This window comes from Rhea pennata, chromosome 4, assembly GCF_028389875.1.
Source record: "Rhea pennata isolate bPtePen1 chromosome 4, bPtePen1.pri, whole genome shotgun sequence".
NCBI classification, from domain to species: domain Eukaryota; kingdom Metazoa; phylum Chordata; class Aves; order Rheiformes; family Rheidae; genus Rhea; species Rhea pennata.
This window is the reverse complement of record NC_084666.1, coordinates 26994102-27016700: the sequence shown is the minus strand read 5'-3', so window position 1 is coordinate 27016700 and position 22599 is coordinate 26994102. Positions and strand designations below refer to the sequence as shown.

General features: G+C 38.2%; 1 pseudogene; it reads right to left on the bottom strand.

Annotated features, from left to right (window-relative positions):
• Positions 1-20413: 20413 nt before the first annotated feature.
• LOC134140502 (5S ribosomal RNA) lies at positions 20414-20534 on the bottom strand (annotated as a pseudogene).
• Positions 20535-22599: the final 2065 nt, after the last annotated feature.

The following is a 22599-nucleotide window of genomic DNA, read 5'->3' as shown; positions in this document are numbered from 1 at the left end:
GACGGTTCTCTTCTGTCATTTGACTCGAGAGCTGTCAGTCCTGTATTCCCTACACTTTTCCACAATTCGAAATGAACTGCCATAGTGTTGGGTGTGCAAGCCCCTACCACGGACATATGCAATAACATTTAGATAACTAACTGCAGCATCAAGCCTCACTACTTGAGATAATCGCATAGCAAAAATTAGCCTGATTTCTTCTATGTGGATCAGGAAGTAAAAGGAGACATTCACTTTGCAGTTGGTTTTACAGCTAGTTGCTGCCAGAGGGAGACGACATAACTAGCAGCTTCTGGGTTCTGCTCCAGCTTTTGCAAGGCACTGCTCTCTACTGTTCTTTAGCACTGGTGAAACAACATACTTTGCCTAATCTCATTCTCTGAAACAGCTGAACTATTTCATCTGATTGTTTTCAGTAAGATTCTGCTTGATGCATAAACCTACCACGGAAAATTTTACTCCAAACGTTTCAGATTTGTCCAAGTCATACGCAATTTAAAAGTATATCAGACATCTTTAACATTATAGGGGATGCTGTCAGCTCAGATGCTACAATCACACCCAACACCCACACGCACATATACACACGCACACACATATATATATTTACACAGCCACACAGGGAAAAGAGCTCTTGTTGGGATCCTAGATTACAGTCTTTCCCCAAATCCTTTAAAGCTGATAAATGTTAAGATTTTATATTGTGAACTTCACAAACTTCACTTTGCAAAATCTTGAAGGTAATGACAAAAGATGTTGAAGAATAGAAAGATAGTTTTTCAGTCAAAAAAGATTACTTTCATCTAATATAACACTAAAGAGTATTTTATCAAATATTTCTATTAGTCATGTAAGTTCCTAAAATTCCCTTAATAGCCTTTAAATTTATTCCTTTTCTTACAAAGTAATACACTTACAGCTATCAGACTTCATTCTGAGTTTGAAGAAGACTAAAATTATTTTTATATAGTATTTTTTTTCTGAACTGGTCTGCATATTTCAGCACTATAGTATTCCACTTAGATCAAAAAACTGTATTTGAATAAACTTGTATTTTTATTTGAATAAATGTTAAGATGATGATTTCATAGGAAATAAGAAGTTTGAACATTTGTTTTGGAAGAAACCTGTGACTGCTTTCCCAAAGAAGTCAAGAAATTAAAATGTCTACTCATAATTTCTACTTAGTAATATTAATTACTTCTTTTCTAAGTAGGAATGCGTGTAGGATTTATTGTATTACACTCATGTGTTTCTTTTGACAGAATTATGCATGAATGAAAAAAATAACAATCTATTTCTCCTTTTTCTTCCTATTATCACCTCTCAGATTTGCATCCTTTCAACTGAGTATGCACTTCAGCTTTTTCCAAATTTAAGAAAAAAAGCTGACTTGTGTTTTTGCAAGAGACTTTCTATGTTACTGATTTCAGGATGTTGTTATGAAAGGCATCATATTATGTTATCTGTTTTGTCAAATTATCTGTTTTTTATCATGAAAATGCCAATACAGATTTATATTGATATTCCAAGCAAGGACAATAACAAGCAGAACAGAGATGATGTGAATTAAAGAGCTTTTCACAAAATGCAACTCTAGAGAGTCGTTAGTTCAGTGTTTCCCATCTTGTGGAAGGTTGTGGGCTGCTATTTATTCATTGTAGAAATGACACATGGATCTCAGTTAAGGAAAAGGAAGCTCCTGATGTTTTCTGTTCATAGGTGGTATTTCTGAGCATGCTGTTGCGGCATCATCACCTTGGTAGCTTTCTTTTTTAGCCATGATATTGCAGGCAGCACTTCTAGGCAGACAACAGTGTAATAAAGTCTGCTACTGGCCTAGAAAAAGAAACTTGTAGTGTAAAGTAGGTTTTACCATCTGTTGCCTTGCAGTATGAAAAATAGACATTATTTCATTTTGAACTAGCCTCCTGGTTCTATCTTAGGCACACTCTATAGCTTTACAAATACAGAAAATTGAGAGCTAGAGAAGTTTTAACTGCAGATATATTATTCCAGAGAGGAAAATAATATGCACAAATTCTTTTCGTGCTTGTGTTAAACCTTATCTCTTAACTCAAGTTGTAGAGTATGTCATTGACATTTTTGTCTATCTGCCTTTATAATTTATATATTCCTTAGGTTTCAGAGATGCTCTATGTTTTATAGAAAATATTAATATGCTGTCATAAATTCAATAAATTAATAATTCCCTATACCAGAACAAATATATAGGAGTCAGGGATTTTGTGAATTTCAATGTACTAATACCCCTGGATGATATTCATTTTCCAGGAGCGGTGTATGCCCTTCACATTACAGTCTGTAAGGTCATGACTGTTGTGCTAACTTTGTTAGGAAAAATATTCCCAGACAGTCAAAAGTATTAATACATCACTCACTCACTCTACAACATTAAAGGAGACTTGAGGTTTTGGTTATAGACAGGGGCTTTTTAAGTCCCTTGGAGATAATGACCATTACAAATCTTTTAGACCCTTTGGAAATAAGCAAAATGAAAAAAAAAAAAAAGTTAAACCTTTGAAATGTAAAGAATTAAGTTTCCTATTTTAACACCCTTTCCCTTTCTCCATAGATAGCTCTCTGCAGGGACTGTCCTGAAAGTCCTGCCAGTGGTACTGAAAATAGTAACTACTCCTTTTGGAGACAAAGGGATAAAAGTTTGCTAAAATGTATGTCGATGTATAAAACCTCTGTAAACACACGCTATTATGCTCAGGCTATTCAGAAAATGAAGGGCTGTTTGGTGTACAAACAATATCTCTCATTATAAGCCACTCATTAACATAGTGTCTCAGGTTTGAGAGGAGTCACGCTATGATGACCTCCGTCCTTCTGCCAATCTGAAAGCGCTCACAAGGACTCTCAGTAGATGCTATGGGCCCAGCTCCCCCAACCTACCTGCTGGAAATCTCCAAATTCTTGATTCTGGCCAAAGACAGTTATTTGGAGGAGTAACTCTTTCTTTCCTGATTGGTGAACAATAACCTGCTGCAGGTACCAGCACTGTTCAAGAAAACGGTGAAAATGCTACTCCTCCCGTCTGTGTCCTACCACCAGTTTCTGAAGTGTTCTGCTCTGCTGAAGAACTCTGCTTCTCTCACTAGAGAAATAGTACTGCAGAATACAGATGATAATAAAAGTTGAAGCTTTCAAAGAAAACCTCCAGCTGAATTTTAAGTCCTTCCTTTCTCTCTCTCTCTTTTTAAAATTGAAGAAGGGCTCCTGGGCCTCCACTGAACAACTTATATCTGAAGGGAAGATTATTGTATATTGCAATAAATGAGGTGGCAAATAGAAAATTACGCTAGGAAATTGAAAAATAATGGTCTGTAAGCAGAATAAAGATGGACATTGCAATAATGCAAGCCAGTTCTTTCAATAAAATAAGCAGACATAGTCCTTTAAATTCATATGATTTCTTTTCTGGGTACCATCACCCCAGCCTTCTGGGGTTTTGTATGGTTAATTTTAGCCATTTTCAGTTGCATAACTGTTCTTTTCAGCTTGTGACTTTAGAGTCAATCTGAGGTCAAGCTGCATCCTGCTGGAGGCTGACATGTAAATAAGTGAGACAGAGAGAGAGTATTTTCTTATCTAGATTCTTTGGAAGATCAGAGGTAATACTATACACTTTCTCTTCTGTCCTTTGCTTCACAGCACATTACTTAATATGCAATTTATTTTTCAAAACCATCTGTAATGTTCCTTGAATGCACATTATTATTTCTGGCTTTGCTGCTGCAGTGAAAAATATTTCAGTTCACTGAATCACCAGGAATGCTATATACCCTAAATATACTGCTGACAGGTAGCGTATTAGGATATTTATTACATACACATTAAAAGAACTTCATCCATTAAAATAAAAAGAAAATCAATAGACATTTTTAAGAATACAGTTTATGGCAATGACAATTAAAATCACAGTGTTTTTCATCACAAGTAACAACACAGAACTTAAACTAGCAAAGTGCTGGAAAGATCTGATTATTTCTAGAAACCTTTAATTAAATATTTTATTTAAACTGAAAAAAACCCAAGAGAAATCACGCTGCAGGTATATCTTTAAAGATATAGGGAAATTATGAATTCTCTAAAAGGGAGATGATAAAGCAAACCAATAATTTTCAAGATAAAGAATATAACAAAAATAAGAAAACATCTTCAGGAGCAACTTAGCACACAGTTAAAATAATCATCAAGAGATCCAAGTCTTTTAACATCAAGCCTTCCTGTTATTTACAAACTTAGCACTCAGACATTTCACTTTCAATACAGAAGCAGAAATGTCACGTTCATTTTTCTCTCTGAATGTTGTAAGTCATGAAATTATCATTTCCAATTTGGTAAACAAAGCAGACAATTAGCAGTTGCTGTTGTGACTGATGGTAAAATTATAGGCCTTGGTCTTCTGAAGAAAATAAACAAGTTTTCCTGAAAGAAGAAAACCTGTGCTCTTCCTTATTATGTTCAGTATTTTGCATCTGTTTCTGAGCAATATTCTTAATACTTAAGGATCTGCATGTCTGGATCAGAGGAGATGAACTTTTAGAAGGTGTGGTCTCATTTAAATGCATATGGGTCTACCGAATGCAATAATGTATATAATGCTTCTGTCTTTGTTAAAACTGACTCACTGCTAAAATTGACAGCAATTTATAGTTATTTGTAAAATAAAATCCTGAAGATGAATAAGAACAAATAAGAAGCAAATGTCTTATTTATTTCTGTTCTTTCCCGCCATTTACAATATCTTAGATTAATTCTATTCTTAACTCTTATTTAAACTGAAGAATAGTTATACAGGAAGAATCTTTCCAACTTGTATACATAACATATGTGCCTGAGACTTATAAATCCCTTTCTCATTCGAGGAATTTAGTAGAAACTCTTTGTCTTTACCTTGTAGTTTTACTCCTCACCTATCCTCCTTCTTGACCCCCTCAGATTTCCTTAGAGATATGCATACATGTGCAAGTGTGCATGTTTAGTGATGTGCTTAGATAGAATTCATTTGGATGTACAGCCTGTAGAACAGTTCCTCAAATATTTAAAATAAAATAAAGTTAAAATACATTTGTGTCTAAAAAACTGTTCTGAAACATTACATAAGCTGGGAACCAAATATTTAAGGACATATTTTCATTTGCGTAACAGTCTGTGTTACCTTGAAGAACATCAGAAGTTTTCTTTCTTAGTCCTATGTGTTAGAGAGGAAGGAGACAGCTTCTTACTTCATGACACCCTTTAGGTGGATACCAACAGTACTCTTTTTGCTTGTGCCCATAAAGGAATAACTTAACCCTACCTTTATCAGGTATTTGGCTGAAACAGTCTTAGTGATAATATATGAGACTGTTACAGCAGCACACACTTTCTGAAAGTCTGATAACTGAATGACAGTGATGCCTTCTGAAATTGTTACAAAACACTTTTAATCACACAAGGCTACCTATGCTGAGAAAAGAATATTTCAAGATCATGGGTGCGTACTCCATGTCATGAAGCATCTGTGAAAGACAATTGCAGGAGGAATGTCAGAAGCATTGCTATCAATATTTGGCACTAAACTCTGATTTTATTTTAGTGTCTTCTAAGAACACCTTTTAAGGACACTCTAATATTCCACTGTGCCTTCCTTTCACCCCTGACGACATTCACTTTTCCCCTTCATCAAGTGTGCTCATATATCACTTCACAATAATGCACATTTGCACATTGCATGCCCTCCGTGGGAACAAAATCACAAAATGGTTGAGGTTGGAAGGGACCTCTGGAGATCATCTAGTCAAAACCTCCTGCTCAAGCAAGGTCACCTAGCGCATGTTAGACAGGATCACTTCCAGGCAGGCCTTGAATATCTCCAGAGAAGGAGACTCCACAACCTCTACGGGCAACCAGTTCCAGTGCTTCGTCACCCTCCCTGAAAAGAAGTTTTTGCTCACATTCAGGTGGAATTTCCTGTGTTTCAGTTTGTGCCTGCTGCCTCTTGTCCTGTAGCTTGGCACGACTGAAAAGAGTCCAGCCCCATCCTCTTGACACCCTCCCTCAAGGTATTTGTAGATATTGATAAGATCCCTTCTCCAAGCTAAAGAGGCCCAGCTCCTGAGCCTGGAAGAATTGATGCTTGAATATTAACTCACTGTCTTGGATCCCCGCTTCATTCTAGGGCCCTAACCCATGGGATTCCTTCAAGTAGGTCCCTGAAGAGGCCAAGGTTCTGAAGTCCATGGTTGTAATCCTATTTATTGCCCTGCTCCCTCCTTGCAGGATCCTGAACTCTACCATCTCATGGTCATGCAGCCAAGGCTGCCCATAACCTTCAAATTTCCAACCAGTCCTTTGTTAGTACAAGCAACACACATCTCCTCATTGGCTCCTTCATCACCTGCATCAAAAAGTTATCATGGGTGCTCTGCAGGATCTTCCTGGATTGTTCGTGTCTAGCTGTTTTGTCTTTTCAGCAGATATCAAAGTGGTTAAAGTCCCCCATGAGAACCAGGGCCTGTGACTGTTAGGCTACTTCCAGTTGTCTGTAGAAGACCTCATCAACTTCCTCTTCCTGATCAGGTGGCCTGTAGTTTACTACACTCACAGCAGTGTCACCCATGTTAGCCTGCCATTTAATCCTTTCCTGTAAGCTCTCGACTCACTCTTCATCCACTCCCAGGCAGAGCTTAATATATTCCAGTTGCTCTCTCACATAAAGAGCAACTCCATCACCTCATCCTCCTGGGCCTGTCTTTCCTAAAAACCACGTAGCCATCCATGATAGCATTCCAGTCATGCAAGCTATCATACCGTACCTCTATAATCGCAGAGAGATCATGGCCCTGCAACTGCACACGTATCTCTAATTCCTCCTGTTTGTTCTCCATGCTGCATGCATTGGTGTACAGGCAGGTTTCCTAAGAGCCATGCAAGAGGATCCCTCATAGCCATGTCTTATTTGCACTTCCTCAACTGCATGCACCCACTAGATGCATCCCTACTTGAGCCATGTTTTGCCAACTACTCTGCTTTTATAACTCTCCCCTTCCTCCATCCTTCCTAGTTTAAAGCCCTCCTTACCAAGCTGGCCAACCTGTTGGCAAAAACACACATGCCCGGCTTAGTGAGGTGGATCCAATCTTTCCCTATCAGTTGTCAATCTTCAGAGATGGTCCCATGAACATAGAAAACAAAACCCTGTTGCCAACACTAGTGGTGCAGCCACTTGTTAACTCGGAATATCCATCCACCCCTCCTCCCATCCTTTCCCGTTACTGGGAGGATAAAGGAGAAGATCACCTTGACAACCATCCCCAGAGCTCTGAACTCCTGTTTGATGATTTCCAGTTTGCCCTTGCAAATGATAATTAGCACCCATATGAAAGAACTGAAGAGGGTAGAAGTCCAACGCATGGGCAAGCCTTGGCATTCTTTTCACATCCTCTCATATTCGAGCCCCGACAGGCAGCAAACCTCTCCAGACAAGAGGTCAGGTTAGCAGGTAGGTGCCTCTGTCCCGTGCACCAGGGAGTCACCCACAACAATCACTAAACCTTTCTTCTGGGTGTTTCTGCAGGGCACAGGGTCTGCCAGCTTCCCTTGAAGCCATGTCCATCTCCTCCTCAGCCTGGAGGACACTAAATCTGTTCCTCAATTGCAAGTCTTCAGGAGCAGTGAGCACTCCTCACCCATGAGAAGTGACCAGTTTCCAGCCTTCTTCTAGTGTCATGATGTTCTGTTTCACACAGCACAGAGCTCTCCAGCAACTCCTCTGCTGTGGGGAGTTCAGACTCCTGGAGCTGTATGGCCTTCAAGAATACCATGCCTATCTCTGGCTCATCTTCACAGATGCTACACAGTATCCAAAATGACTTCCTCCCACCACTCCTTTACTTAACAACACAGCTCATCAATAGCAATAAACCTTTTGCAGAACCGACTCTCAGCCCAGGCCTCAAGCACTCCCTGCAGCCTGAGACCTGCATCTGCTGTCAGAGGGCCCATCCATATCAAAGCCTCTGACACAGCTGATGCAGCAACAGCAACAGCTACCAAGGAATGTGCTCTGCAGCACCTCATGACCATATCTGAGGAAGCTTACATGACTAAGAATGGAAAGAAAAGTGCCTTCTCACACCCTTCTGCACAAACTGCTGCCTGTTTGCTGCACTGCTGGAGTTGTACTCTAGGCCTGGTGCTTATATTGGCCTCTCTAGCACTGGCTCGCAGGGTGCTTGACCCACCCTAATCAAGACCCATCTGGATCAAAGGCCCCAACTCCCAACTCACAAAGAACATTTTCAAATGCTGTGGTTAGCTAGGATTAAGGACAAGTAATAACCCGGTCCATTCTTGATATGGATGTTCATACCAACATACCAACATAATGAAGCTAATTGTGTTGGTTTTCCCAGTAAGACTGATGGTTTTAGCTGGGAATGAATATAGGAGACATAAAGGAGTTAATTAGACTTGTAGTATCCAATCTATACTGAGGTAATTTCCTTGGGCTTTTCCATATATTATTATAATTTATTTCATTTAACTAATTATGAATAAGGCTCAGTAGCAATATCTTTTATATCAGATACTTTTTATCTAATATTTATGAATAAGGCATGTACGGTTTTGGTAGTTGCTATTAACATTACAATTTAGACACTTAAAAAGATTTTTAATTTAGCTTTGAAAAATGTGCAGTTGCTGTTTTTAATGTTCACACACGTGTAACATCATACCTGAGTCTGGTAAGTCTTATACTTGAAAAATATTTTAAGCCAACCAGAGAATATTGTGGGTTAGGGAAGGGGCATTGTTTTTACCGAAGGCAAGAAGTGAAAATATATTTTAATAGAAAATTTTGAATATACTAGACTGACAAACAAACAAACAAACAAAAATCTTATTTTATTTTAGAGATTATGTGTTACTTGACATTTTAAAGTATTAAACTGCAGAAAGGTTGCTTGCAGCAACTATAAATATTTCTTGCCCACTATGTTTCCATGACAACAGTTCTAATTTATTCAAAGACCTTTGCATTTTTTTTTTTAATTTAAGAGAAACAATAGTATCTCTGCTAAAAGTGTTCCTAGGTTGAACATTTTGATCCTTTCTGAAAATAAAATGTGCCATGAAGTATTTTTAAACTACATTAATATTAAAGGAGTGGAGAACGTGTTTAAGTTTGAGGAGATCTCTTTCAACAGATATACCTTGCATAGGTCTTTTGTACATGGATTTAGACATACACAAAAATTTCTCCACAATAATTGCTCTAAAGTTGAGAAGGTATTTCTAATTTCAGCCCATAACCTGTGAACTGAAATATCTCATGTATAGTTTCTTCTCAAGGAGGATATATTCTGAAAAATTTTGTTTTTCCAATCATTCTGCTTATCCAGATTTTTTTTTTTTTTTTTTTTTTTTTTTTTTTTTACATTTAAAGGAAATCTAGTTTCTGTATCAGTCTTTGCCTTTGTTTTCAAGTCTCCAGCATGGCCAGTAACCCATTCAGTGCTAGAGCACTAGCACTTATGTAACACTTGGCTTAAGCACATTATAATGCATCCACAAAATCAGAAGAAGGAGAACTTCTATCACATGTAATTGTGTGAGATGAATAGTGTGATCACCCTTAAGATTTATTCAACACTTGCCATTGACAGAGGGAGAAACGATGTGACACAGAGCTGTTTGCTTCCCTCCTCTTTCCTTGAAAACGTAGCATCAAAGACTATCATAAGTGATGGTTTTGGTCCAAAATAGAACTTACAACCAGATTCCCTTTCAGACATCTGTACTTTAGCAAGTGCCTTCTGTTCATAATGCTCATCAAACGGACTTTAAAAAGGGTTTCTCCTTTGGTCAGATGTATGCCACATTGGCAGGGTAGCATTGCAAATCTTGTGCAGCTGTTGCCCGTTTTACATATATTCTGTGGCTAAATAAGAGAGTCCAGCCTCCAAAGATGTTGATCAAATGCTTCCCAGGAGCAATAATTTCCCTTTAAAGAATAGACATTTATCCTCCAAACAACACTAAAGTGGCCAATCCCTGGATCCACTGGTTGCTTACGGCAAACGACTAATCTATAAAAAATACTGCAATATTCAAAATCCTTTCTATAAGAAGGTATAATAAACCATTGAAAACTTATATATTCATACTGAAAGAGGAGGATAAAAGTTATAATATGTATTCACTGAGTTTGCATGTTTTTCACATGCATCTAGGTAGCTGAAATTTAAAGTATGGATCAATTCTCATATATCAGTTAGGAAATCACCTTATTATTCAAACTGTGCCATTGAAACCCTTTTTCTTTTTAATTACCGTAACTATGCAAAAGAAGTTTAATTCAGCTAGCAAGTGAGAAGATTGCTTGATCTGTAATTTCTCATGACTGCAGCAGTTTTTAAGGGTGAACCTCCAAACGTACTCCCGATGGGGTGTATGTATGGGAAATAAGCACAGCTGCAGAATTAGATAGTAATGTTCAACTCAGACCTTATGTGATTATTTGTATTTATGATCACAGTAACACCTAGCAGCTCTACAATGGTGTTTTGTGATATATCCTATACATATAGATATATTAGAAGGCTCTTTGTCTTCTTTATTTAGATGATAAACTCTTCAGAGCAAAGACTCACTATGCAGGGAAGGAGATATTTCTATGATCTTCAGTTTACTGCTATGTAATTGAGACACAAAGAGATTAAATGCTATGCCTAAGTTCATACAGAGAGTTTAACCTCAACTCCTCTAAATATTAGTTTTCCTAACATGAAAAATGAGTTTCCTTGCTGTCTGACACTTTATCTACTAATTATTTTTTATGTTGTTCAGTTTGCTGTATAGGCTGAACACTGTTTATGAACAGTATATGGCAAATAAAGACAGTTTTAGCCAAATTAATTAACATAGAAACACCTTTGTGGTGATAACTTCTAAAATAAGCCTGTAAGTAGCTTTTATGTGGCTACCTATAAAAATTTCACTGGGGGGCACATAATATGTGACTTTTTAACTGTGCAAGGAAACGCTCCAGAGATATAATTAAGTGCTAGGTAAGTGACCTATAAATTTTTAACTGTTTTCAATGTGCCATGGTTTTTAGATGCTTCTGGTTTGAAGTGTGGATCCATAATGGGGACTGGTATGGGTTAAAAGATGTGAAAGCTGATTTCATTTTTCTTCCTAGAAATTCCATTTATTTTAGGAGGGAGCTACTTTTCATGCCCTGGGTCAGCTTCATGCCTTTGGATTAAAGAGCTGAGAAAACATTCTGATAGACTGAATGAACCATCCCTCAGTATAAAATGATGTAAATGCTAAGAAACAGTATTCACTTCAGAAGTGTGTATCATTGCTTCAAGTGCAGCTAGCAGACCAAAACTCTCTTTTAAGCTGCCAGGTATGATATTTTCAGCTCCAAGGTACATACATATCCCTTTAGGGGCACAAATTGTATTTTCAAGTCTGTGTGCCCTCACTCATGGGAGGTAGGGAAAAATATATGTCTGTCAAGCTATTATACTGTCTTTGCTATTACTTTCCGTAGCAGATCTCAAAGAGTTTCTAGCAAATATCACTGCTGATGAGCACTGGACACATTGGTCTTTCCAGCTCCGAAATCCCAGAGATCCTTACCTCTCCATTTAAACAGAATTGACTGATGAGCTAAAAGATTTTCCAGCTTTGTGTTTCTAGTAAAGACAAGTGGGCTCATAGGATCGAGGAATTCAGTTTGGAAGGGACCTTTGGAGATCTCTATTTAAAGCTCCTGCTCAAAGTAGGGCCACCACTGAGACCAGACCAGGTTGCTCAGGGCTAAATCCAGTGAAGTCTCACAGACCTCCAAAGGTGGAGCCCGTACCACCGCTCTGGGCACTCTGCTCCACTGCTGGACTGTTCTCATTGGGAAAAAGTTTTTTCTTTGCATACAGTCTGAACCTCTCTCGTTTCAAGTTACACCCACTGTTCTCCCACCATGCACCACTGTGCAGAGCCTGGCATTAGCTTCTTAATAACTTCTTTGTAGGTACTTGGAGGCTGCTGTTAGGGCCCAACAAAGATGCCCCTTTTCCAGGCTGAGCAAGCTCTGGTCCCTCAGCCTGTCCACATAAGGCAAGTGCTTCAGCCACTGGAGTTTGGTGGCACTCCACTGAGCTCGCTCCAATTTATCAATATTCTTCTTCTGTTGGGGGACCCAAACCTGGATGCAGTATCTAGATGTGGTCTAACAAGTGCTGAGCAGAGGAAAGTAATCACTTCCCTTAATCTACTGGCTGTGCTCCTGTTTGTGCAATTGTCCCCATAAGCTAGTTGTGCTGAGGAAAACCTAGAACTGGCAGAAGTACTGATAGTCTCTTTAGCCAAATGAGTTTATGCACATATATATATTTTTTTTCCGTTCAAATCTTCATCATTAGGCTTCTTTGACTGCTAGTTGTTTCTCATAAAAAACAAATAGATTCAAGGTAGCCAACAATGTGTTAACTCAGAGTTATAGTAACTTGGCTTCAATTGCCATATACTTAAGGTCCTTTCTGAGTAACAGTAGCAGCAGTAGAAACTGCGAAATTTCCCTATTGTAATTTGTCAAAAGAAAAAAAAAAGTTATTTCCTTTTTCAAATGTTAACCTATCTGTAGAGCTGCAGAAAATAGTATTCTATCCTCAGAAAATATTCTAACTTTGGTGAAAATCTGCAGATTTTTGTGTGTGTGTGTATGTGAACTGGGCCTCCAATGGTATTTATTGCCTTTAATTGATTTTCCAATGACCATTTTATTCTGTGTCTCTATTTTTGCTCCTTCCTACCTCTTCTCCCTCCTTTTCTCTCTCTTTCTTTCTCCTCATTTCATGTAGCTAACTTTTGATCCAAAACGGACATTTGTCCACCAGGAAGTGAACTGAAGGCTAAAATATTTCATGTATCACCACAACATCATTAGATGACAGAGTTTTTAAAACTAATTAGGGTTGCATTAGAATCAGTGCTGAAAAACTCTATAACCCCGAACTATTCAATGTGTCATTTCACTCTCATATTTTGTGTGCAGAAATTTAATTACATGGACACATTTTTCAACAATTAATTTTACCTCTGGCCAGTTTATATGTCAAACTGGGTTGAACCACACTAAATAATTAATCCTATCTACATTCTTCATTGTGACATAGACATGTCCTTGAGGCAAAGTTGTCAGAAAATTCTCAGATAAATCCCTGGTTCTCAGGCCTGTTCTTACTAGGAGATCCCAATTAGGATCATATCTCTCTCTTGGACCAATTAAAGTTGGAGGTGCAATAATTTTGCTACTGACAACCTTAATAGAAATTCATAAAGCTACTCATAAATATATTCAAGATTCATTAGAAAATTATGTCATAGAGGAGATGTACTTAGAGCCATAGTTTGCAAATGGTTTATAGTATCAGAAAATGTTACAATACTTTGCAACAGATTCACAGGTGTTCGTCAGCATCTGTATAAACAATTAAGGAGCAAGAGCTGTGGACATGATGTCTACTTAAAATACCTTATTTACACCAGTATATTGTCACTAATTAATGAAGGTATCCTTCATCTGCTGTAACTCAAAGAGATTCAGGCTCCATCAGAGTAATATAGAATAATGAGAACATTTTAATTCTACTTTTGGGGTTTAATTGCTAAACAAATGAACAAGAAATCAGGTAAAATATCTGTCATCATCTGTAAGTTGTAAAAGATACTAATGCAGAAACAGCCCAGATTCTGCTCTCGGATATGTCAGTGCTTGCAGGTACAAAGATACAGTTGCTTCCTACTGCAAAGGAGAAGAGAAAGTGCTTCCTTTGGAATATGACACTGGTGGGCAGCTTCCTTTCAGATGATCAACTGAGATATCAGTCACAGAGGTTGTTCTGAACTGGAAAAGGCCTGGACCATTTTAAAAGAAAGACGTTGCAAATGCAAAAGGCTGTAAGCCGTTCATTACAGCCTAGGCAACACAAGTCAGTAACGCTGCTGGTAACAGTAGTGAGAGGAAAACATTGAAGAGTTTCCCGTTTTACCTGCTCACATTTTGAAGATATCTACAACCATTTACATTTCATTTTTCCCAAATTTTGCAGTCAAATCTAATTCTAGTCATGCACCAAAAGCCAGGAAACAGAAAGCACAGCAAAATATCAGTCTGTGGTCTAAACTCTTTTAACACCAGTAGTGTAAGTGAGTAAGGGAGCATGATTGCTATAAATAAAGATAAGTATATATCTGCCCTAAATCACTCCTACAATCTGAGCTATATTGGTACCCTTTACAATCAGCTTTTGACTTGCAGAGACAACCACAAAAATGTTTGAGAGAGAGTATCTATCCATGTGATAATGGAATTCTTCCTTGTGTGTCTATTTGTATATATTGGGGTTTTTGTCCATAAGAAGGTAAGATGTTAGGGAACAGGGAAAGAATTCAGAAATTTTCATAATCATTTACTTTTATGATCAATAATAACAATAATAATAATAAAGACAATAAAAAAGGAAAGACAAAAAAAGAGGCTGCAAACGAAGCACTTCTAGGGAACATTCTTTGGGCTCATGTCACGGGGCTCTGTGAGGCATGTGCACCAGAATTCAGAGGTTCCTGCTCCCTGCAATCATGCCACTGAGGGCAAAAGCATGTCTAGGTAGAGGTTGTGGCTCAGACCCCTGGTCTTTTGCTGTGGAATCCTGCCTTGCCCCCAGGGCTGCTCTGCCCCTTTCAGAGTGCCTGGGCAGGGCTGGCAGGTGAGATAAGCATATAAATACAGCATTTGCTAAAGTGTGACTAATAGGCAGCTACTTGTGATTAGTTTTATACACAGTAGATTAGCTTGTAGTTTGATAGCTGTTAAATGTAGCATGTATTTTTACCTTTGGTCTGTATTCAGGAAGAGCTGTTATATATATGTGGGGCTTGTGTGTGTAAACAATCTTTGTCTGGAAGCAGAAGAAGGACTGAAAACTTCAGTAACAAATATGCCTGATGTGGTTTTTTCTTTCCTAAAACCTATCAGTAAAATATTCCCTAGTCCTCCATATCAAGTTCAAAGAACTAATGCCTTGTGGAAAACATCAATGGGGAAGAAAAGTTATGAAGAGGGAATTTCCATTGTGATATAGCCAGTCTTTATATGGATGAACTGCACATGGAGGTAACAACACTAGGGAAAATCCAGATAAGGGTGTTCTGGAACATCACATCTGGGTGTTTTTACCCACAAAAGATTCTAAGATCTCCAGCACACTACCCAAATCCTTTCCTAGACATTAATTTATAATAGTTGTCTATAGTCACAGTTATGGTACAGTACATGAACTACAAAATAATTTTTAAAAGATCTTTCTGCTTGTGTTCTCCTAGACTTGTTATTGCTCCAGATTTATGCTGCAGGCCAGAAAATACCATTATGGGAAGCAATTGATTTCTTATAAATACTACTTTGAGCAGATGTTTACTGTGCTTTAGGTAACCCTTGGTCTCTAAGTGTTAAAGTACAAGCATATCTAGGGAAGGAAAGGGAAGGCACGAAAAGGCAAGGCAAGGCCAGGCAAGGCAAAGAGAAGGTGCGTAGAAAGGTATAGGGAAAGAGGAAACAGCTTGTACCTGTGCCAGTGGAATAAGGAAAGTAAAACAGAAGAGAGAAGAAATAACAGATAGGACCATAAGGTGATTGCATCTATTAGTTTAATAGAAGATTAAGGAGAACAACAGGCTGCAAGGGAAGGACAGGATTTGGCATGGGTTTCTGTAGCTCTTAAACTAGTGTCTGGAATTGAGAACTCTGTGTAATGAAAAACCCAACTGTCAAGGGAAGAACTGCAGTTCCGTAAAGATAAACCTGTACAAAAACAGTGTTACAGAACTGAAATAGTTCTGCAAGTCTCTGTGCCTAAATGAATCCCCAAAATTAGTTCATGTTGAGTTCATCCTATATATACCACTATATACCTTGGAGAGTCACCTATCATGTGCTTTTTTAGAGATTTAACAAAAGAAATAGAAAAACCACAGTGAAATAAGTCACACTACAGAACTTTGCAGGGAACAAAAAAAAAAAAAAAGATCCATTTTTAAAGGGCATAAAAGTCATTTTTCTAAATTTCGAAATGGACTAAGGAGCAGATTTTAGAAATAAAAAACCCAGTGGATTTTCAGAGTATTCCACAGAGAAGCTGTATTGAAAAATGTATTGTGCAAATACTGTCTTCATAAAACATAAATCCAGGCGAGTTTCTCTAGTGCACAGAACTGATATAAGCTTGTGGCTAGTAGGACAGCATAAATATATTTTGCTAAATGTGCATTTCAGTGCACCATCTTCTCTTGTGTAAGATTAACTCAAGCAGTATTTGTAACATTCAAAGCTGGTGGAAATCAATCCTTACAGTGCTGTAGACTAGGTTCCAAATCTAATACTTTTTTTGAAAAAGTCAAGGAAGTGCAGTAGAGTTTTCAGCTTGAAAGGCAAAGTAAAACCCTAAGCTTCTTGGTTTTGTAGTATACTTTTGAGCCCTGCCCATGTCCCACTTACATGGCACTTCCATGCCTTGGTTTCCCCAGGGAATGAAATGAGCACATAACTGAGACTAGAGCTACAGCTGTATTTTAACAAGGTCCCTTCTCTAGATTCCCAGAGTAATAGGATCATACACTGCAATATGCCTAAAATAGGTTAGACATAGTCTGTATTAAAAGGTACTATATGATTTTCTTTTAAAAAATATAAAGTAAACCAAATGCTACATTATAATAGCCATTTTTAAGTCCTGTGTGTGTGTGTGTGTGTGTGTGTGTGTATGACAAGACCTTTCTCCTAGAACATCCAGTATTTCAGTGGCTATATCTCCACATTTTTCTCAGTTCCCCTATTCAGACCATTTTTAATATCCATCAGTAAGGTATATTACCTAACACAGTATTTGGTTCTGTACTCTATAAGAAACTCTTATAAGTAATATAGCCAAGGCACCTATGCTTAATTCAATCCAGCCAAGCAAGAAGGACGCAATAAAATCCAGAGAGTGTCTGATGAAGATCAGGATTAGCACATCCATCAGGCTGAAATGGTCAGCCACTGTAACTTAAAATAATTTGTTCAATGAATTGGATGAAAGAAATTTGAGGCATCAAGGAATGACCAGAAAAAGTATGATGTCTTTTCACTGCTAGAGAGAGAGGGGGAAAAAAAAAAAAAAAAAAAAAAAAGGAGGAGGAGGAGAAGAAGAAGAAGAAGAAGAAGAAGAAGAGGTGGATTTTTCCCTGTCTTTGGGATTAGAGTCACATTTTTAAACTATAATCTAATAAAGTAGAATTACAAATTAGATAAATGCTCTAGCCAATTGGAATTAATGTAATATGTTTTATTGAGCCCATGGAGTGTTACCTTAAGGATTTTAACACTACCTTGTACCTTTATTTGAGGAACAGTTTTTTGAATCAGAACACTCTGTTACTGCTAATAAAAAAGCAAGATTATTAATTTACCAAAAAGCAAGTTGGGGTACAAGTTCACAGAAGAAAGTCTAAATATACAAGCATGTATTGTTCATAGAAAAACATCCTTGCAAGCAATTGCTGAAAAGCAATGCTGGGACAATTTTATTATGGCAAAACCCCAATCAGATTTCTTGTTGCTTTATTTATAGTTAATCATCAAACCATTCTTTTATATGTGTAAGCTCTACATTCCCTGTGGTCTTGTCAAGATGAGAAGCAGAGCATTTCTCCTTCCCAGCTCACTCTGCTCCCTATGGTCCCAGTGAGGGGAAGCCAAGCAGGGCAGGGCAGAAGGGATCCACCATCTCCAGGGACAACGAGGTCAGAACCTTTCAGCCACTGCTGAACTCGCTGGCCCATAACCACAGAGCCAAACAAACCAGCTGAGGCTGGGCAGCAAGGCTCTATTAAAGCAAAATAACAGCCCTAGAGCTGAGACTGCTAGCTAGCAAAATTCAGATCTGCAAAGCTGTAGAGTAAATTTAATACCTAGTACAGCAAGGAGGCACCCTTGTCCTTGCCCCTCATCCCAGAAAGGAAGAGAAGGGCTGGTGACCAGCTGTGATCGGGCAGAGAGTCTTCATCGAGGCAGAAGCAATTCAATGAGGAATGATAACCTTACCACACTCTACTTCCAGATAGTGCTTGGAAAAGCCACGGCCAAATGTAACTGTCTCCACTAATTCTTCTCTTTCTTCTGGGACAACATAATAATCTCCTTAGAAGCAAGACAGAAAAGATGGAAAAATGTATCCCAACCTCTTAAAATATTTTAAAATAAAATAAATTAAGATAATTGAGGCAGAGTAATAGGCCATACTCTTAGCAAGATTGATTAATCAACTACGAACATTCAGAACAGCAAGTTCTCAATGGAGAGTATCAGACCATGTAAAATAGCTTCAAGGTATAAATAAATTATTCCCAAATACAAAAAGCACACCCTTTCAGACAAGCTTAATTACTTTAATTTATCAGACAAGTAAAGGAAAATAACTTGTTTGTTGATCCATAAGAAACTGAGGAAAGCTTATACAGTGGGAAACATTTTTCATTTAAAAACAAATTCTCCCTGCCAGATCAATCACAGCAGTACAACCTTCTTACAATAAATGGAGCTTTTGCAGTTAGTTTTGCGTGTTTGTTTCCTGGCTTTTATACAGAAATAAAAGAGGAACATGAATGATGAACATGAATTCTAAAAATGTTAGAAAACTTTAGTGGCACTGCTTGAATTGTAAGACATTTTTGAAGGACTAGTAATAGGGAAGGGCCATGACTAACAGGAGTTATGGAAAGAGCAATATCTATGCTCAGAAAACAATAGTGGGATTCATGAGACAACAAGAAAACAAAATCAAAATTAGCAACGGAGTTAATCAGAGCTAAAATAAGTTTCTAATATGGAGCTTCTAGCAAATATTGTGCCTAAAAATGAGACCAATTTACAACAAGACAAAAAGCAGGAGAAACCTCCAATGAAGACCTAGGGAAAGTAATAGTTTTTAAGAAGAGGTTTGCAGGATAGTGTGTATATGAGCCAGAGTAAAACAATCTATAATGGAGGTAGAAGTGGGAGCTGGATTGTGCAGAAACTGCCTTTGCAGAGTCAGAGAGCCCATAGCAGGTACACACGCTCTCAGAAAAGTCTGGAGAAACAGAGCTTCTCCGGCATCATGTACACTAAATCACTACCTTCAAAATTGCTGCTTATCTCAGCCTGTTCATAAATTTCTTGGCTACACTGATCAGGATCCATGCTCTACTCACCTCATTCTATATAGTTTTTTACTCTGTTACTTCTTCGTGAATCTACTTACCTGCAGAGCTTTTGAGTGCACACTTAGAGGTAATTAAATTGCATTGGTGATTTATTTGAAAATAAAAAAACTCTCTCTTCTATGTAGCTCTAAAGTACTAATGATGTAGAGCTCTCAGCATATATCTGACTTGCAAAACAGCCCCATTTGTCTTGGAATGAGCTTTTTTTTTCTGTTTGAATCTATCTAAGATGGTGAATGTGCTGGAGAAACCTGAGCGTTGTTCACACCAGCAGAGGGTTATCCTATTAGTTTTGCTCTCCCCTTATTATTATAAATGGCACTGTCCAAAGCCTGTCTGTGAAACTAAAAGGCAGTAGAAAACAGTTAAGCGAAAAAGACTGTCTTAAGCATTATATGACAAGTAATAAACCAAACACAAAACTCAAACAAAACAGAACTAGCATCTTGCCATTTTTTTAACACTGCACCACTTATTCACTCAGGACAGATTTTGCAAGGAAAAGGGGCCATTCAGATTGAAAAACCCGTTTTGAAAGATTGGATGTCATATAGCTATATTGCCTGTGTATTGATATGTCTCTTAAGGCTATGCCTGAAGGCTCACAGAATCACAGAATGGTTGAGGTTGGAAGGGACCTCTGGAGATCATCTAGTCAAAACCTCCTGCTCAAGCAGGGTCACCTAGAGCATGATAGACAGGATCACTTCCAGGCAGGCCTTGAATATATCCAGAGAAGGAGACTCCACAGCCTCTACGGGCAACCAGTTCCAGTGCTTCGTCACCCTCCCTGAAAAGAAGTTTTTGCTCACATTCAGGTGGAACTTCCTGTGTTTCAGTTCGTGCCTGCTGCCTCTTGTCCTGTAGCTTGGCACGACTGAAAAGAGTCCAGCCCCATCCTCTTGACACCTTCCTTTTAAGGTATCTGTACACATTGATCAGATCCCCCCTCAGCCTTCTCTTCCCCAGGCTGAAGAGGCCCAGCTCTCGCAGCCGTTCCTCACAGGGCAGGTGCTCCAGCCCTCTGATCATCTTCGTAGCCCTACGATGGACTCTCTCCAGTAGCTCCATATCTCTCTTAAGCCTACAGCACCCAGTACTCCCGAAGGCAGTCTCCCATCCAAGTACTAACCAGGCCTGACCCTGCTTAGCCTCTGAGATCGGGTGAGATCGGGCATCCTCAGGGTGGTACGACCATAGGCTCACGTGGCTGAAATGCAGTCACACAAAATGCGAGAATAGAAACTGGGGAAAACATTGCAAATGTACAGGAAATGCAGGAATAATTAAAAAATTACCAAATGTCTATTCTATTACTTAACATTAGCTTATGTTTCAGATATCTGTAATCCTGATACATTTGAAAATCGAGATAAATGTGTTAATCAGTGCTTGATTATAAAGCAGAAAGACCTTTGAATATAAGTCACCAGATGGGAAAACATGCTATGTCATATATTTTGTCCCTCTGCATGAAGACATCTATTTCATTTCCTTGATAGACTGAACTGCTAAATTTGCTTATTCTCTACAGCTCTTCTCCTCCAAAAGGAGAGGCTGCTAAGTAGCAATAGAAATGAACTATAGAGCACAGAATCAGTTTAGCTAGTCAGCCTTTTAAGAGGAGACTGGATACATATATATGAGAGAGAGAACAAAAAATGAGAAAGGATGTACTTAGGCATTATTGTTTTAACAAAACAAAGTAAAATGTGATTTGGCTTAGAGCTTTTGTACTTGATTTGACTGGAATTAAAAGTGTTTCTGGAATCACAGAAATCCAAATGTAGAGATGTTTACTATGGCTGGAAAAGATTTATTTTTTCATCTGAAGCAAAATATGACAAGGTGTAATAAGGCTTAATTTACAGCACTCATTGAGCCAAGATGTAGTGCATGTGGTACAGATTAAATGTTTGAGTAAAAAAATATTAAATTGACATTTTTAACAATACTCTGAAAATGATACAAATCCAAAATATTTCTACATATATTTGAGATCTCATTAAGAAAAGTATTGCTACCTTCTTTCAAGGATAATTTCCAAGTATAAAATGATTTCTATGTTTGTTTATGGTAAGCACAACTTTAATCTACTTACTATTTATAAAGGAATATATATTAATACTTCTGGAAATGTCTTATTTATTTGTGAGATTCAGATTCAGATAGAACTCCCTGTCTGGCCCCAGTGGGCCCTGAAATTCCCTAGTAGACCTGAAACCTTCTAGTCCCAGAAGATCCTGGTCTACTACCAAGGAAGCAGTAAGTAATTCCAAGATGACACTGTTCCCATCTCTTCTAGTTCAGCAGGGCAAGCAAGGAATAATAAGAGAAGCAGACTGAAGGAGAAAGTTCAGAACAGAAATGCTGTCTTTCCTGCAAATCATAACTGGCAAATATAGGAAAGAAAATCTCTAGTAGTAAAATTCATGTCACTAATGTACATGTCTACAGTGAAGATTTCCATATCTGAGCCAGTCACTTAGATTCCATTTAAAATAATGGGGTTCTAGGAATTTAGAAACACAGGTCATCTCACCAAAAAGGAAATATAACACCTGATCAGATGAATCACACTTTAAATTTCATTGAGTCTTCTGCCTATATCCCCACTGGCTACAAATGGAGCCTTGGGTAACTAGCTCAGTTAGAAACTTGCATTATAAACATCCAATGATAAGTAACAGCTAATGACACATCTTGAGAATCCAGTTAAAACACTGATTTCTGCCAAGACATAATCACATTTCCATCTACTTAGATTAGCCTCTTACCCTGACCTTTGTAGGGTTTGATAAATGCCTAATGGGTTTAAACATGGTCCATTTATTTTAGTTTGCCATGTGACCATTTTGAGTTGTACAAACAGAAAGTGTTCTTTGGCTGCTAGAAAGCAGAATGAGTTTAACTGAAGAATACGTGGACACCTTCAACAGCTTGCCAGGGATGGAGCTGAATCCTGGCAAAACTGTGAAGGCTTTTAGGGGTGCAGAAAAGATGCATTGGCAGGACTCCTGAGACAGGAGTGGGTGTCAGATCATGAATAGCAGCCTCCAAAGGATCATGGAAGAGAATGAGGGTTTCAGAAGCTCCCAAAGAGCCTTGTAAAGGTGGTGTGAGGGTACTGCACAATCAGGTTCCTGAGTAGGAACATAGGATTCCACAAAGAAGCTTAATAAGTCCCCTGAGTTTTGCAAGGATTAAAGGGGATGGAGCTCCAATGAGCCTTGAGGAAGTGTAACTTTTATATTCTTATGTAACTGC